Source organism: Theobroma cacao, chromosome 3 (genome assembly GCF_053813885.1).
Source record: "Theobroma cacao isolate CCN51 chromosome 3, ASM5381388v1, whole genome shotgun sequence".
NCBI classification, from domain to species: Eukaryota; Viridiplantae; Streptophyta; class Magnoliopsida; order Malvales; family Malvaceae; genus Theobroma; species Theobroma cacao.
This window is the reverse complement of record NC_142641.1, coordinates 17146634-17162288: the sequence shown is the minus strand read 5'-3', so window position 1 is coordinate 17162288 and position 15655 is coordinate 17146634.

The window sequence follows — 15655 nt, the reverse complement described above, 5'->3', positions numbered from 1 at the left end:
TTATTTTAACCAAAAAATGTAAAAAAATTGAAATCAAATTCAATTATAAGATTATAAAATCATTTAAAACGATTAATAAGGCTTTCGTAGGCATGAGTGAAGATAAATAAACTTTTTCTGTCAGTGGATGGCTTTTGCCTCACGTTTTTCAAGGCAAACGTTCAATTATAATCTGTTTTTTAAAAAAAATGTAAAACAAATTTAACTTAAAATCATTTGTAAGATTATAAAGGCATTTAAATCGAGTAATAGGCTTCCGAAGGAATGAATGACTACAAACGAACTTTTCTTATCAATGGATGGCTTTTGCTTCACGTTACTCGAGGCAAACAATCAATTATAATTTATTTTACTAAAAAAATGTAAAAAAATTCAAATTAAATTCAATTACGAGATTATAAAACGATTTAAAGCGAGTAATAAGGCTTTTACAAGCATGGGTGACTATAAATGAACTTTTCTTGTAAATGGATGGCTTTTGCTTCACGTTTCTCAAGGCAAATATTCAATTATAATATGATCTAACAAAAAATGTAAAAAAATTCAACTTAAAATCTTTTGTGAGATTATAAAGGCTTTTAAATCGAGTGATAGGATTCCGAAGGCACGAATGACTATAAACGAACTTTTCTTTTCAATGGATGGCTTTCGCTTCACGATTCCAAAGGCAAACAATTAATTATAATCTGGTTTAATCAAAAAATGTAAAAAAATTTAAATTAAATTCAATTATGAGATTATAAAACCATTTAAAGCGAGTAATAAGGCTTTTGTAGGCACAAGGGACTATAAATAAACTTTTCCTGTCAGTGGATGGCGTTTGCTTCATGTTTCTCAAGGAAAACGTTCAATTATAATATGTTTTAACAAAAAATGTAAAAAAAATTCAGCTTAAAATCATTTGTGAGATTATAAAGGCAATTGAATCGAGTAATAGGCTTCCGAAGGAATGATTGACTACAAACGGACTTTTCTTATCAATGGATGGCTTTCGCTTCACGTTACTCAAGGCAAACAATTAATTATAATCTGTTTTAATCAAAAAATGTAAAAAAATTTAAATTAAACTCAATTATGAGATTATAAAATCATTTAAAGCGAGTAATAAGGCTTTCGTGGGCATAAGGGACTATAATTGAACTTTTCCTATCAGTGGATGGCTTTTGCTTCACGTTTCTCAAGACAAACGTTCAATTATAATCTGTGTTTAAAAAAAATGTAAAAAAAATTCAACTTAAAATCATTTGTAAGATTATAAAGGCATTTAAATCGAGTAATAGGCTTTCGAAGGAATGAATGACTACAAACGAACTTTTCTTATCAATGGATGGCTTTTGCTTCACGTTACTCGAGGCAAACAATCAATTATAATTTATTTTACTAAAAAAATGTAAAAAATTTCAAATTAAATTCAATTACGAGATTATAAAACGATTTAAAGCAAGTAATAAGGCTTTTACAAGCATGAGTGACTATAAAAGAACTTTTCTTATCAATGGATGGCTTTCGCTTCACGTTTCTCGAGGTAAACAATCAATTATAATCTGTTTTAATCAAAAAATGTAAAAAATTCAAACTAAATTCAATTCTGGGATTACGTAAGCATTTAAAGCGAGTGATAACGCTTTCGTAGACATGAGTGACTATAAATGAACTTTTCTTATCAATGGATGGCTTTCTCTTCACGTTTCTCGAGGTAAACAATTAACTATAATTTGTTTTAATCAAAAAATATAAAAAAATTAAAATTAAATTCAATTATGAGGTTATAAACCCATTTAAAGCGAGTAATAAGGCTTTCGTAGGCACAAGGGACTATAAATGAACTTTTCCTGTCAGTGGATGGCGTTTGCTTCACGTTTCTCATGGCAAACGCTCAATTATAATTGGTTTTAACAAAAAATGCAAAACAAATTCAATTTAAAGTCATTTGTGAGATTATAAAGGCAATTGAATCGAGTAATAGGCTTCCGAAGTAATGAATGACTATAAATGGACTTTTCTTATCAACGGATGGCTTTCGCTTCACGTTTCCCGAGGTAAATAATTAATTATAATTTATTTTAATCAAAAAATGTAAAAAAATTGAAATCAAATTCAATTATGAGATTATAAAATCATTTAAAACAATTAATAAGGCTTTCGTAGGCATGAGTGAAGATAAATAAACTTTTTCTGTCAGTGGATGGCTTTTGCCTCACGTTTTTCAAGGCAAACGTACAATTATAATCTGTTTTTAAAAAAAATGTAAATAAAATTCAACTTAAAATCATTTGTAAGATTATAAAGGCATTTAAATCGAGTAATAGGCTTTCGAAAGAATGAATGACTACAAACGAACTTTTCTTATCAATGGATGGCTTTTGCTTCACGTTACTCGAGGCAAAAAATCAATTACAATTTATTTTACTAAAAAAATGTAAAAAAATTCAAATTAAATTCAATTACAAGATTATAAAATGATTTAAAGCGAGTAATAAGGGTTTTACAAGCATGAGTGACTATCAATGAACTTTTCTTGTAAATGGATGGCTTTTGCTTCACGTTTCTCAAGGCAAATATTCAATTATAATATGATCTAACAAAAAATGTAAAAAAATTCAACTTAAAATCTTTTGTGAGATTATAAAGGCTTTTAAATCGAGTAATAAGCTTCCGAAGGCATGAATGACTATAAACGAACTTTTCTTGTCAATGGATGGCTTTCGCTTCACGTTTCTCGAGGTAAACAACCAATTATAATCTGTTTGAATCAAAAAATGTACAAAATTCGAACTAAATTCAATTCTGGGATTATAAAAGCATTTAAAGCGAGTGATAACGCTTTCGTAGACATGAGTAACTATAAATGAACTTTTCTTATCAATGGATGGGTTTTTCTTAACGTTTCCTGAGACAAAAAAAAATTATAGTCTGGTTTAATCAAAAAATATAAAAAAATTTAAATTAAATTCAATTATGAGATTATAAAACCATTTAAAGCGAGTAATAAGGCTTTCGTAGGCATGAGGGACAATAATTGAAGTTTTCCTATTAGTGGATAGCCTTTGCTTCACGTTTCTCAAGGCAAACGTTCAATTATAATCTGTTTTAACAAAAAATATAAACAAAATTCAACTTAAAATCATTTGTGAGATTATAAAGGCATTTAAATCGAATAATAGGCTTTCGAAGGAATGAACGACTACAAACGAACTTTTCTTATCAATGGATGGCTTTCGCTTCACGTTACTCGAGGTAAAATATCAATTATAATCTGTTTTACTCAAAAAATGTAAAAAAAATTGAAATTAAATTCAATTATGAGATTATAAAACGATTTAAAGCGAGTAATAAGGCTGTTGCAGAAATGAGTGTCTATAAATGAACTTTTCTTGCCAATGGATGGCTTTTGCTTCACGTTTCTTCTCGTAAATATTCAATCAAAATATGTTCTAAAAAAAAATGTAAAAAAATTCAGCTTAAAATGTTTTGTGATATTATAAAGGCATTTAAATCAAGTAATAAGCTTCCGAAGGCATGAATGACTATAAACGAACTTTTCTTATCAATGGATGGCTTTCGCTTAACGTTTCCAGAGGTAAACAATCAATTATAATCTGTTTTAATCAAAAAATATAAAAAATTCAAACTAAATTCAATTCTGGGATTATAAAAGCATTTAAAGCGAGTGATAACGCTTTCGTAGACATGAGTGACTATAAATGAACTTTTCTTATCAATGGATGGCTTTTTCTTCACGTTTCCAGAGGTAAACAATTAATTATAATTTTTTTTAATAAAAAATATTAAAAAATTAAAATTAAATTCAATTATTAGATTATAAAACCATTTAAAGCGAGTAATAAGGCTTTTGTAGGCACAAGGGACTATAAATGAACTTTTCCTGTCAGTGGATGGCGTTTGCTTCACGTTTCTCAAGGAAAACGTTCAATTATAATATGTTTTAATAAAAAATGTAAAAAAAATTCAGCTTAAAATCATTTGTGAGATTATAAAGACAATTGAATCGAGTAATAGGCTTCCGAAGGAATAATTGACTACAAACGGACTTTTCTTATCAATGGATGGCTTTCGCTTCACGTTACTCAAGGCAAACAATTAATTATAATCTGTTTTAATCAAAAAATGTAAAAAAAATTAAATTAAACTCAATTATGAGATTATAAAATCATTTAAAGCGAGTAACAAGGCTTTCATGGGCATAAGGGACTATAATTGAACTTTTCCTCTCAGTGGATGGCTTTTGCTTCACGTTTCTCAAGGCAAACGTTCAATTATAATCTGTGTTTAAAAAAAATGTAAAAAAAATTCAACTTAAAATCATTTGTAAGATTATAAAGGCATTTAAATCGAGTAATAGGCTTTTGAAGGAATGAATGACTGACTGCAAATGAACTTTTCTTATCAATGGATGGCTTTTGCTTCACGTTACTCGAGGCAAACAATCAATTATAATTTATTTTACTAAAAAAATGTAAAAAAATTCAAATTAAATTCAATTACGAGATTATAAAACGATTTAAAGCGAGTAATAAGGCTTTTACAAGCATGAGTGACTATAAATGAACTTTTCTTGTAAATGGATGGCTTTTGCTTCACGTTTCTCAAGGCAAATATTCAATTATAATATGATCTAACAAAAAATGTAAAAAAATTCAACTTAAAATCTTTTGTGAGATTATAAAGGCTTTTAAATCGAGTGATAGGATTCCGAAGGCACGAATGACTATAAACGAACTTTTCTTTTCAATGGATGGCTTTCGCTTCACGATTCCTAAGGCAAACAATTAATTATAATCTGGTTTAATCAAAAAATGTAAAAAAATTTAAATTAAATTCAATTATGAGATTATAAAACCATTTAAAGCGAGTAATAAGGCTTTCGTAGGCATGAGGGACTATAATTGAAGTTTTCCTATCAGTGGATGGCTTTTGCTTCACGTTTCTCAAGGCAAACGTTCAATTATAATCTGTTTTAACAAAAAATATAAACAAAATTCAACTTAAAATCATTTGTGAGATTATAAAGGCATTTAAATCGAGTAATAGGCTTTCGAAGGAATGAACGACTACAAACAAACTTTTCTTATCAATGGATGGCTTTCGCTTCACGTTACTCAAGGCAAAATACCAATTATCATCTGTTGTACTCAAAAAATGTAAAAAAAATTCAAATTAAATTCAATTATGAGATTATAAAACGATTTAAAGCGAGTAATAAGGCTGTTGCAGACATGAGTGTCTATAAATGAACTTTTCTTGTCAATGGATGGCTTTTGCTTCACGTTTCTCGACGTAAATATTCAATCAAAATATGTTCTAACAAAAAATGTAAAAAAATTCAACTTAAAATCTTTTGTGAGATTATAAAGGCATTTAAATCGAGTAATAAGCTTCCGAATGCATGAATGACTATAACCGAACTTTTCTTATCAATGGATGGCTTTTGCTTCACGTTTCCCAAGGTAAACAATCAATTATAATCTGTTTTAATCAAAAAATGTAAAAAATTCCAACTAAATTCAATTCTGGGATTATAAAAGCATTTAAAGCGAGTGATAACGCTTTCGTAGACATGAATGACTATAAATAAACTTTTCTTATCAATGGATGGCTTTCGCTTCACATTTCCTGAGGTAAACAATCAATTATAATCTGTTTTAATCATAAAAATGTAAAAAATTCAAATTAAATTTAATTATGGGATTATAAAAGCATTGAAAGTGAGTGATAATGCTTTCGTAGACATGAGTGACTATATATGAACTTTTCTTATCAATGGATGGCTTTCTCTTCACGTTTTTTGAGGTAAACAATTAATTATAATTTGTTTTAATAAAAAAAAATTAAAATTAAATTCAATTATGAGATTATAAAACCATTTCAAGCGAGTAATAAGGCTTTCGTAGCATAAGGGACTATAAATTAACTTTTCCTGTCAGTAGATGGCATTTCCTTCACGTTTCTCAAGGCAAACGTTCAATTATAATCTGTTTTAACAAAAAATGTAAAATAAATTGAACTTAAAATCATTTGTGAGATTATAAAGGCAATTAAATCGAGTAATAGGCTTCCGAAGTAATGAATGACTACAAATGGACTTTTCTTATCAATGGATGGCTTTCGCTTCACATTTCCCGAGGTAAAAAATTAATTATAATCTGTTTTAATCAAAAAATGTAAAAAAATTGAAATTCAATTCAATTATTAGATTATAAAACCATTTAAAGCGAGTAATAAGGCTTTTGTAGGCATAAGGGACTATAAATGAACTTTTCCTGTCAGTGGATGGCGTTTGCTTCACGTTTCTCAAGGAAAACGTTCAATTATAATATGTTTTAACAAAAAATGTAAAAAAAATTCAGCTTAAAATCATTTGTGAGATTATAAAGGCAATTGAATCGAGTAATAGGCTTCCGAAGGAATGATTAATTACAAACGGACTTTTCTTATCAATGGATGGCTTTCGCTTCACGTTACTCAAGGCAAACAATTAATTATAATTTGTTTTAATCAAAAAATGTAAAAAAATTTAAATTAAACTCAATTATGAGATTATAAAATCATTTAAAGCGAGCAACAAGGCTTTCGTGGGCATAAGGGACTATAATTGAACTTTTCCTATCAGTGGATGGCTTTTGCTTCACGTTTCTCAAGGCAAACGTTCAATTATAATCTGTGTTTAAAAAAAATGTAAACAAAATTCAACTTAAAATCATTTGTAAGATTATAAAGGCATTTAAATCGAGTAATAGGCTTTCGAAGGAATGAATGACTATAAATGAACTTTTCTTATCAATGGATGGCTTTTGCTTCACGTTACTCGAGGCAAACAATCAATTATAATTTATTTTACTAAAAAAATGTAAAACAATTCAAATTAAATTCAATTACGAGATTATAAAACGATTTAAAGTGAGTAATAAGGTTTTTACAAGCATGAGTGACTATAAATGAACTTTTCTTGTAAATGGATGGCTTTTGCTTCACGTTTCTCAAGGCAAATATTCAATTATAATATGATCGAACAAAAAATGTAAAAAAATTCAACTTAAAATCATTTGTGAGATTATAAAGGTAATTAAATCGAGTAATAGGCTTCCGAAGTAATGAATGACTACAAATGGACTTTTCTTATCAATGGATGGCTTTCGCTTCACATTTCCCGAGGTAAACAATTAATTATAATCTGTTTTAATCAAAAAATGTAAAAAAATTGAAATCAAATCAATTATGAGATTATAAAATCATTTAAAACGATTAATAAGGCTTTCGTAGGCATGAGTGACTATAAATGAACTTTTCCTGTCAGTGGATGGCTTTTGCTTCACGTTTCTCAAGGCAAACGTTCAATTATAATCTGTTTAAAAAAAATGTAAAAAAAATTCACCTTAAAATCATTTGTGAGATTATAAAGGCATTTAAATCGAGTAATAGGCTTTCGAAGGAATGAATGACTACAAACGAACTTTTCTTATCAATGGATGGCTTTTGCTTCACGTTACTCGAGGCAAACAATCAATGATAATTTGTTTTACTAAAAAAATGTAAAAAAAATCAAATTAAATTCAATTACGAGATTAAAAAACGATTTAAAGCGAGTAATAAGGCTTTTACAGGCATGAGTGACTATAAATGAACTTTTCTTATCAATGGATGGCTTTTGCTTCACGTAACTCGAGGCAAACAATCAATTATAATCTGTTTTACTCAAAAAAAGTAAAAAACTTTCAAATTAAACTCAATTATGAGATTATAAAACGATTTAAAGCGAGTAATAAAGCTTTTGCAGGCATGAGTGACTATAAATGAACTTTTCTTATCAATGGATGGCTTTTGCTTCACAGTTTTCGACGTAAATATTCAATTATAATATGTTCTAACAAAAAATGTAAAAAACTTCAGCTTAAAATCTTTTGTGAGATTATAAAGGCATTTAAATCGAGTAATAAGCTTCCGAAGGCATGAATGACAATAAACAAACTTTTCTTATCAATGGATGGCTTTCGCTTCACGTTTCTCGAGGTAAACAATCAATTATAATCTATTTTAATCAAAAAATGTAAAAAATTCAAACTAAATTCAATTCTGGGATTACATAAGCATTTAAAGCGAGTGATAACGCTTTCGTAGACATGAGTGACTATAAATTAACTTTTCTTATCAATGGATGGCTTTCTCTTCACGTTTCCCTAGGTAAACAATTAATTATAATTTGTTTTAATCAAAAAATATAAAAACATTAAAATTAAATTCAATTATGAGGTTATAAACCCATTTAAAGCGAGTAATAAGGCTTTCGTAGGCACAAAGGACTATAAATGAACATTTCCTGTCAGTGGATGGCGTTTGCTTCACGTTTCTCAAGGCAAACGTTCAATTATAATTTGTTTTAACAAAAAATGCAAAACAAATTCAATTTAAAATCATTTGTGAGATTATAAAGGCAATTAAATCGAGTAATAAGCTTTCGAAGTAATGAATGACTACAAATAGACTTTTCTTATCAACGGATGGCTTTCGCTTCACGTTTTCCGAGGTAAACAATTAATTATAATTTGTTTTAATCAAAAAATGTAAAAAAATTGAAATCAAATTCAATTATGAGATTATAAAATTATTCAAAACGATTAACAAGCCTTTCGTAGGCATGAGTGAAGATAAATAAACTTTTCCTGTCAGTGGATGGCTTTTGCCTCACGTTTTTCAAGGCAAACGTTCAATTATAATCTGTTTTTAAAAAAAATGTAAAAATAATTCAACTTAAAATCATTTGTAAGATTATAAAGGCATTTAAATCGAGTAATAGGCTTTCGAAGGAATGAATGACTACAAACGAACTTTTCCTATCAATGGATGGCTTTTGCTTCACGTTACTCGAGGCAAACAATCAATTATAATTTATTTTACGAAAAAAATGTAAAAAAATTCAAATTAAATTCAATTACGAGATTATAAAACGATTTAAAGCGAGTAATAAGGCTTTTACAAGCATGAGTGACTATCAATGAACTTTTCTTGTAAATGGATGGCTTTTGCTTCACGTTTCTGAAGGCAAATATTCAATTATAATATGATCTAACAAAAAATGTAAAAAAATTCAACTTAAAATCTTGTGAGATTATAAAGGCTTTTAAATCGAGTAATAAGCTTCCGAAGGCATGAATGACTATAAACGAACTTTTCTTGTCAATGGATGGCTTTCGCTTCACGTTTCTCGAGGTAAACAACCAATTATAATCTGTTTTAATCAAAAAATGTACAAAATTCGAACTAAATTCAATTATGGGATTATAAAAGCATTTAAAGCAAGTGATAACGCTTTCGTAGACATGAGTAACTATAAATGAACTTTTCTTATCAATGGATGGGTTTTTCTTCACGTTTCCCGAGACAAACAATTAATTATAATCTGGTTTAATCAAAAAATATAAAAAAATTTAAATTAAATTCAATTATGAGATTATAAAACCATTTAAAGCGAGTAATAAGGGTTTCGTAGGCATGAGGGACTATAATTCAAGTTTTCCTGTCAGTGGATAGCCTTTGCTTCACGTTTCTCAAGGCAAACGTTCAATTATAATCTGTTTTAACAAAAAATATAAACAAAATTCAACTTAAAATCATTTGTGAGATTATAAAGGCATTTAAATCGAATAATAGGCTTTCGAAGGAATGAACGACTACAAACGAACTTTTCTTATCAATGGATGGCTTTCGCTTCACGTTACTCGAGGTAAAATATCAATTATAATCTGTTTTACTCAAAAAATGTAAAAAAAATTGAAATTAAATTCAATTATGAGATTATAAAACGATTTAAAGCGAGTAATAAGGCTGTTGCAGAAATGAGTGTCCATAAATGAACTTTTCTTGCCAATGGATGGCTTTTGCTTCACGTTTCTTCTCGTAAATATTCAATCAAAATATGTTCTAACAAAAAATGTAAAAAAATTCAGCTTAAAATGTTTTGTGATATTATAAAGGCATTTAAATCAAGTAATAAGCTTCCGAAGGCATGAATGACTATAAACGAACTTTTCTTATCAATGGATGGCTTTCGCTTAACGTTTCTCGAGGTAAACAATCAATTATAATCTGTTTTAATCAAAAAATGTAAAAAATTCAAACTAAATTCAATTCTGGGATTACGTAAGCATTTAAAGCGAGTGATAACGCTTTCGCAGACATGAGTGACTATAAATGAACTTTTCTTATCAATGGATGGCTTTCTCTTCACGTTTCCCGAGGTAAACAATTAATTATAATTTGTTTTAATCAAAAAATATAAAAAAATTAAAATTAAATTCAATTATGAGGTTATAAACCCATTTAAAGCGAGTAATAAGGCTTTCGTAGGCACAAAGGACTATAAATGAACTTTTCCTGTCAGTGGATGGCGTTTGCTTCATGTTTCTCAAGGCAAACGTTCAATTATAATTTGTTTTAACAAAAAATGTAAAACAAATTCAATTTAAAATCATTTGTGAGATTATAAAGGCAATTAAATCGAGTAATAGGCTTCCGAAGGAATAATTGACTACAAACGGACTTTTCTTATCAATGGATGGCTTTCGCTTCACGTTACTCAAGGCAAACAATTAATTATAATTTGTTTTAATCAAAAAATGTAAAAAAATTTAAATTAAACTCAATTATGAGATTATAAAATCATTTAAAGCGAGTAACAAGGCTTTCATGGGCATAAGGGACTATAATTGAACTTTTCCTATCAGTGGATGGCTTTTGCTTCACGTTTCTCAAGGCAAACGTTCAATTATAATCTGTGTTTAAAAAAAATGTAAAAAAAATTCAACTTAAAATCATTTGTAAGATTATAAAGGCATTTAAATCAAGTAATAGGCTTTCGAAGGAATGAATGACTGCAACTGAACTTTTCTTATCAATGGATGGCTTTTGCTTCACGTTACTCGAGGCAAACAATCAATTATAATTTATTTTACTAAAAAAATGTAAAAAAATTCAAATTAAATTCAATTATGAGATTATAAAACCATTTAAAACGAGTAATAAGGCTTTCGTAGGCATGAGGGACTATAATTCAAGTTTTCCTGTCAGTGGATAGCCTTTGCTTCACGTTTCTCAAGGGAAACGTTCAATTATAATATGTTTTAACAAAAAATATAAACAAAATTCAACTTAAAATCATTTGTGAGATTATAAGGGCATTTAAATCGAATAATAGGCTTTCGAAGGAATGAACGACTACAAACGAACTTTTCTTATCAATGGATGGCTTTCGCTTCATGTTAGTCGAGGTAAAATATCAATTATAATCTGTATTACTCAAAAAATGTAAAAAATTTTGAAAGTAAATTCAATTATGAGATTATAAAACGATTTAAAGCGAGTAATAAGGCTGTTGCAGAAATGAGTGTCTATAAATGAACTTTTCTTGCCAATGGATGGCTTTTGCTTCACGTTTCTCGTCGTAAATATTCAATCAAAATATGTTGTAACAAAAAATGTAAAAAAATTCAGCTTAAAATGTTTTGTGAGATTATAAAGGCATTTAAATCAAGTAATAAGCTTCCGAAGGCGTGAATGACTATAAACGAACTTTTCTTATCAATGGATGGCTTTCGCTTAACGTTTCCAGAGGTAAACAATCAATTATAATCTGCTTTAATCAAAAAATGTAAAAAATTCAAACTAAATTCAATTCTGGGATTATAAAAGCATTTAAAGCGAGTGACAACACTTTCGTAGACATGAGTGACTATAAATGAACTTTTCTTATCAATGGATGGCTTTCTCTTCACGTTTCCTGAGGTAAATAATTAATTATAATTTGTTTTAATCAAAAAATATAAAAAAATTAAAATTAAATTCAATTATGAGGTTATAAACCCATTTAAAGCGAGTAATAAGGCTTTCGTAGGCACAAGGGACTATAAATGAACTTTTCCTGTCAGTGGATGGCCTTTGCTTCATGTTTCTCAAGGCAAACGTTCAATTATAATTTGTTTTAACAAAAAATGCAAAACAAATTCAATTTAAAATCATTTGTGAGATTATAAAGGCAATTGAATCGAGTAATAGGCTTCCGAAGTAATGAATGACTATAAATGGACTTTTCTTATCAACGGATGGCTTTCACTTCACGTTTCCCGAGGTAAATAATTAATTATAATTTCTTTTAATCAAAAAATGTAAAAAAATTGAAATCAAATTCAATTATGAGATTATAAAATCATTTAAAACAATTAATAAGGCTTTCGTAGGCATGAGTGAAGATAAATAAACTTTTTCTGTCAGTGGATGGCTTTTGCCTCACGTTTTTCAAGGCAAACGTTCAATTATAATCTGTTTTTAAAAAAAATGTAAAAAAAATTCAACTTAAAATCATTTGTAAGATTATAAAGGCATTTAAATCGAGTAATAGGCTTTCGAAGGAATGAATGACTACAAACGAACTTTTCTTATCAATGGATGGCTTTTGCTTCACGTTACTCGAGGCAAAAAATCAATTATAATTTATTTTACTAAAAAAATGTAAAAAAATTCAAATTAAATTCAATTACAAGATTATAAAATGTTTTAAAGCGAGTAATAAGGGTTTTACAAGCATGAGTGACTATCAATGAACTTTTCTTGTAAATGGATGGCTTTTGCTTCACGTTTCTCAAGGCAAATATTCAATTATAATATGATCTAACAAAAAATGTAAAAAAATTCAACTTAAAATCTTTTGTGAGATTATAAAGGCTTTTAAATCGAGTAATAAGCTTCCGAAGGCATGAATGACTATAAACGAACTTTTCTTGTCAATGGATGGCTTTCGCTTCACGTTTCTCGATGTAAACAACCAATTATAATCTGTTTGAATCAAAAAATGTACAAAATTCGAACTAAATTCAATTCTGGGATTATAAAAGCATTTAAAGCGAGTGATAACGCTTTCGTAGACATGAGTAACTATAAATGAACTTTTCTTATCAATGGATGGGTTTTTCTTAACGTTTCCTGAGACAAAAAAAAATTATAATCTGGTTTAATCAAAAAATATAAAAAAATTTAAATTAAATTCAATTATGAGATTATAAAACCATCTAAAGCGAGTAGTAAGGCTTTCGTAGGCATGAGGGACAATAATTGAAGTTTTCCTATTAGTGGATAGCCTTTGCTTCACGTTTCTCAAGGCAAACGTTCAATTATAATCTGTTTTAACAAAAAATATAAACAAAATTCAACTGAAAATCATTTGTGAGATTATAAAGGCATTTAAATCGAATAATAGGCTTTCGAAGGAATGAACGACTACAAACGAACTTTTCTTATCAATGGATGGCTTTCGCTTCACGTTACTCGAGGTAAAATATCAATTATAATCTGTTTTACTCAAAAAATGTAAAAAAAATTGAAATTAAATTCAATTATGAGATTATAAAACGATTTAAAGCGAGTAATAAGGCTGTTGCAGAAATGAGTGTCTATAAATGAACTTTTCTTGCCAATGGATGGCTTTTGCTTCACGTTTCTTCTCGTAAATATTCAATCAAAATATGTTCTAACAAAAAATGTAAAAAAATTCAGCTTAAAATGTTTTGTGATATTATAAAGGCATTTAAATCAAGTAATAAGCTTCCGAAGGCATGAATGACTATAAACGAACTTTTCTTATCAATGGATGGCTTTCGCTTAACGTTTCCAGAGGTAAACAATCAATTATAATCTGTTTTAATCAAAAAATGTAAAAAATTCAAACTAAATTCAATTCTGGGATTATAAAAGCATTTAAAGCGAGTGATAACGCTTTCGTAGACATGAGTGACTATAAATGAACTTTTCTTATCAATGGATGGCTTTTTCTTCACGTTTCCAGAGGTAAACAATTAATTATAATTTTTTTTAATAAAAAATATTAAAAAATTAAAATTAAATTCAATTATTAGATTATAAAACCATTTAAAGCGAGTAATAAGGCTTTTGTAGGCACAAGGGACTATAAATGAACTTTTCCTGTCAGTGGATGGCGTTTGCTTCACGTTTCTCAAGGAAAACGTTCAATTATAATATGTTTTAATAAAAAATGTAAAAAAAATTCAGCTTAAAATCATTTGTGAGATTATAAAGGCAATTGAATCGAGTAATAGGCTTCCGAAGGAATAATTGACTACAAACGGACTTTTCTTATCAATGGATGGCTTTCGCTTCACGTTACTCAAGGCAAACAATTAATTATAATCTGTTTTAACCAAAAAATGTAAAAAAATTTAAATTAAACTCAATTATGAGACTATAAAATCATTTAAAGCGAGTAACAAGGCTTTCATGGGCATAAGGGACTATAATTGAACTTTTCCTGTCAGTGGATGGCTTTTGCTTCACGTTTCTCAAGGCAAACGTTCAATTATAATCTGTGTTTAAAAAAAATGTAAAAAAAATTCAACTTAAAATCATTTGTAAGATTATAAAGGCATTTAAATCGAGTAATAGGCTTTCGAAGGAATGAATGACTGCAAATGAACTTTTCTTATCAATGGATGGCTTTTGCTTCACGTTACTCGAGGCAAACAATCAATTATAATTTATTTTACTAAAAAAATGTAAAAAAATTCAAATTAAATTCAATTACGAGATTATAAAACTATTTAAAGCGAGTAATAAGGCTTTTACAAGCATGAGTGACTATCAATGAACTTTTCTTGTAAATGGATGGCTTTTGCTTCACGTTTCTCAAGGCAAATATTCAATTATAATATGATCTAACAAAAATAGTAAAAAAATTCAACTTAAAATCTTTTGTGAGATTATAAAGGCTTTTAAATCGAGTGATAGGATTCCGAAGGCACGAATGACTATAAACGAACTTTTCTTTTCAATGGATGGCTTTCGCTTCACGATTCCTAAGGCAAACAATTAATTATAATCTGGTTTAATCAAAAAATGTAAAAAAATTTAAATTAAATTCAATTATGAGATTATAAAACCATTTAAAGCGAGTAATAAGGCTTTCGTAGGCATGAGGGACTATAATTGAAGTTTTCCTATCAGTTGATGGCTTTTGCTTCACGTTTCTCAAGGCAAACCTTCAATTATAATCTGTTTTAACAAAAAATATAAACAAAATTCAACTTAAAATCATTTGTGAGATTATAAAGGCATTTAAATCGAGTAATAGGCTTTCGAAGGAATGAACGACTACAAACGAACTTTTCTTATCAATGGATGGCTTTCGCTTCACGTTACTCAAGGCAAAATACCAATTATCATCTGTTGTACTCAAAAAATGTAAAAAAAATTCAAATTCAATTCAATTATGAGATTATAAAACGATTTAAAGCGAGTAATAAGGCTGTTGCAAACATGAGTGTCTATAAATGAACTTTTCTTGTCAATGGATGGCTTTTGCTTCACGTTTCTCGACGTAAATATTCAATCAAAATATGTTCTAACAAAAAATGTAAAAAAATTCAACTTAAAATCTTTTGTGAGATTATAAAGGCATTTAAATCGAGTAATAAGCTTCTGAAGGCATGAATGACTATAACCGAACTTTTCTTATCAATGGATGGCTTTTGCTTCACGTTTCCCAAGGTAAACAATCAATTATAATCTGTTTTAATCAAAAAATGAAAAAAATTCCAACTAAATTCAATTCTGGGATTATAAAAGCATTTAAAGCGAG